The 3293-nt window shown below is 58.2% G+C and overlaps 1 protein-coding gene across 1 annotated transcript in view; it reads right to left on the bottom strand.

The window, feature by feature from the left end:
- Galnt9 (polypeptide N-acetylgalactosaminyltransferase 9) overlaps positions 1 to 531 on the bottom strand; it is a 66156-nt gene extending 65625 nt beyond the window's left edge. The window contains exon 1 of the mRNA XM_015505599.2: positions 501 to 531. The gene's annotated coding sequence lies outside the window, so the exon portion shown is untranslated. The remainder of the gene's footprint in view (positions 1 to 500) is intronic.
- Between the last annotated feature and the right edge of the window lie 2762 nt (positions 532 to 3293).

The following is a 3293-nucleotide window of genomic DNA, read 5'->3' as shown; positions in this document are numbered from 1 at the left end:
ACGGGTGCCCGCGCGGCCGCGGAGCCCTGCCCTCCCCGCGCCCTTCCCGAGGCTTCCGCGCCAGCGCCGGGGATGAGCCCCAAACTCGATCCCGGCAGCCGGGCCCGCGCGGGTGCTGGACCAGACTGGCCACCCGCGTGGACCCCTGAGCTCCGGAGCCGGGGCAGATGGTGCAGGGGGGGAGCGGTCCGAGCCTCCTGGTCCTACGGGATCCACTCTCCGCCCCACTCTCTGGGGCTTTGGGGTGGGAAAGGACAGGTGGAGGCTGGCCCACCAGGCCAGCGGAAACCCACCAGGAGAGGAAAAGTGAACACGGACCCAGTCCCCAGGTCATGCTCCTCGGAGCCCAGAATAGATGCACCATCCCCAAATCCCAGCTGCCCCATCTCTACTCTAGCCCCTCACCAGAATCTTGTAGATGAGCAGCTGGGGTCTGGAGAGGGAAGGGCATCAGCACAGGTATGCTTCCGTGGACATGCACACAGAGTCCAGAGCTGGGAAGCCCCAGGGGCCTGAACCAGCAGCCAGGGTGGTGAACTTGGTTCACAGGACATGAGCTCTGTCTGCTGGGCTCTCGCTGTGTCCCCAGTGCCTGAAATGACTTTTGACACATATTGATGCTCAGTAAATATTTGCTGAATGAACAAATGAGGGAGCATTTATTAGGAGCTTACTTTGTGCTGGGCCCTTGAAGTAGAGAGACAAGGAGGACCAGGCCCTGGGGTTTCACGGCTCTTGTCTTGGTGTGTGTGCATGTCTGTGTGAGTGTGTGTGCACACACGTCGGTACACATGTGTTTCTGTGTATGCATCTGGATGATATGCATGTATATGTGTAAGTGTGCGTATGTTTGTGTGCATGAGTGTGAGTGTATGTGCTTGCATGTGTCTCATGTATTGTGTGTGCTTGTGCCTATGTGCCTGTGCACGTGTGTTCATCTGTGTCAATGTGTGTGTGTCTCTGGGTGGCCACGAGCCCAGGTATGTGTGTGAGTGCACACATGTGCATGTGTCTGCATGTGTTTGTGCGTGTGCCTGTCCACATGTGTGAGCACAGATGTGCATATGTGTGTATGGTGTGTGTTCAGTGTGCATATATCTGTTCATGTGCTCCAGCATGTGCATGTCTCTGTGTGTTCATGGGTACATGTCTGCACACATGTGTTTGTGTGTGCATGTTCGTGTGTGCCTGTCTGTGCATGTGTGTGTGTTGGGTGGGACTCTGGGGGTCCTGGCACCTTGTCCTGTGCTCTCTACTCCAAACGTGCATGTCCGTGCAGAAGGCACCTCCCATCCACTAGGAGACTTCCTGCCTCTTGCCATTTGCTGACGGGAGCTGAGAGCTCCTTTCCCGGCTGAATCTCTCTTTCTTCTTGAGACATTTGTCTCAAAAAAAAATTCAGAGGACACTAGCAGGAAGGACCCAGCCACTGGGACCGTGGCCAGTGTGCTGCAGGGTGCTCACCGTGGTGGCGTGTTCCCAGATGGAGCCTGGGGACACTGTTTTAATCCTTCCTCCAGGAGATTCTCCAGATGCAGTGAGTCTGAGGGAAACTGGCCTGCTCCACTATTCCCAGTCCCTCCTTCAGAAATGCCATTCTCTTCTGTTAATGCAGTGCCCGGTTGTAGGACGTATTTTGCAAGGGCCAGCTTTTGGCGTCACCACACAGAGCACCAGCATTGGCCTGCGCTGGCTCTGCACCCTGACTCACAGCCACCACACAGAGGCACAGACTTGCTTTACCTGATTTCCCATAAGAGGAAACTGAGGCAGCAAGGGAATAAATCCTTCCTCAAGGTCATGTCTATGGCAAAGCCTGGATCTGGGATTTAAGCCCAGACAATTTGGCTCCAGAATTGAATTTATTAGCCACTGCTGCTTGAGACAAAAATCAAGTACTTTTCATTATATGTTTATTGAAAGCGAAGCTGAAGTGTTTTGCGGGGGAAAGCATTACTCTGCTCGTGTGGACACATCGTCCTGCCTTCTAAGACCTAGCAGGAGATGGTGCGTCCTACGCAGGCACCCCCATTTGGCTAACATTCACTGGACACAAGTGCCTGGGAGGAGGCTGGCTTGATGCTCTGCAGGTGGGGCCTTTGCCGCGAGTCAAACCAGAGCAGAGCCCCTGGACCCAGTACAGTGACAGGGACGAGGTGGCTCAGCAGGGAGCCACCAGCCCTGCTTGGTCATGGTGCCCACAGGGCTTTCCTCCTGCACTGCCCTCCATGGTGAGCCCTGGCAGTCCTGGACTTCTTGGGATGGCCAGTCCCTTTAGAGCCCCGAGGCCTTGTGTTCAGAGTGTCAAGAGCCTGATAGGGATACCACCTGGGGAGGCCCAGTGCCCCCAGGGAGCCACAGGGCCAGTCCCCAACACCCAGGTGCAGCACTTATGCCAGGCGTGGCCGCCGCAGGGAACACCCGGCCTGCCAAGTAGTGGGGTCCGGGCTGAGCCTCGGCTGTCTCACAGGCTCTGCTCAGAGGGCCATCTGAGCCGTCCTGCCTCTTCCTCTGGACCTCGGACAGAGCTGGGGTCACCGTGCTGGTTCTCGTCTCTGCTACCATGAGAGGCCACAGTCTGCCTGGGCTTCGGGCGACTCAGGCGACACCCCAGCCTGGGGGCCAGGGTGGGCTCTGCTGGGTAACATGCAGCCCCTGGGGCTGTCCTGGCAACGGGCTGGCTGCCTCTCCTGCCCCGGGTCACCGTGCACAGGAAGGCTGCCCACTGGAGCCACTCGGGGAGCAGCCAGCAACCAAGGGAGAGCTGGAGGTCCCCAGCTGTCCCCAGCCACCACCATCAGCCATGGCAATGCCTGCTGGCCCCTCTCCTGATACCCTGGTCAGAGCAACTGGGTGGACCATTGGCACAAGGCCTGCCTGCTTGGCAAAGGACCCTGGGGATGGTCTGGTGTCAGGCGCCCTCAGCCCCACAGCCCCTCGCAGCCAATCAGCACTGTGTCCCCAGGGCTGACCATGTGATGTGTGATGGGGCTGGTGCTCAGCATAGCCATTTTATAGAGGGGACCCTGAGGCAATGACCACTGGGGTGCCCTTGGTGTCCCTGAGGAGACGGGACTCAGGGTACTTGTCCCTGCGAGCTGAGACCCTGTGGGAATCGAGACTCCACTGATGCTGGTGAAATGATTCCCCAAACCCCAGCAGAGCGAGTCCAGCAGCCACCTTCACGGGATGTTGCTGACCTCCAGGTGCTGAGCCCCAGGTTCTGTGCCCTGTCCCCACCCTGAGCCCCGACTCCTTGCAGCAGTCAGGTCTGACTGCAGGGCCCAGAGAGT

This window comes from Marmota marmota, unplaced genomic scaffold (assembly GCF_001458135.2).
Source record: "Marmota marmota marmota unplaced genomic scaffold, marMar, whole genome shotgun sequence".
Classification (NCBI taxonomy): Eukaryota; Metazoa; Chordata; class Mammalia; order Rodentia; family Sciuridae; genus Marmota; species Marmota marmota.
The sequence above is the reverse complement of the archived record's forward strand: the minus strand, read 5'-3'. Positions and strand labels throughout refer to the sequence as shown.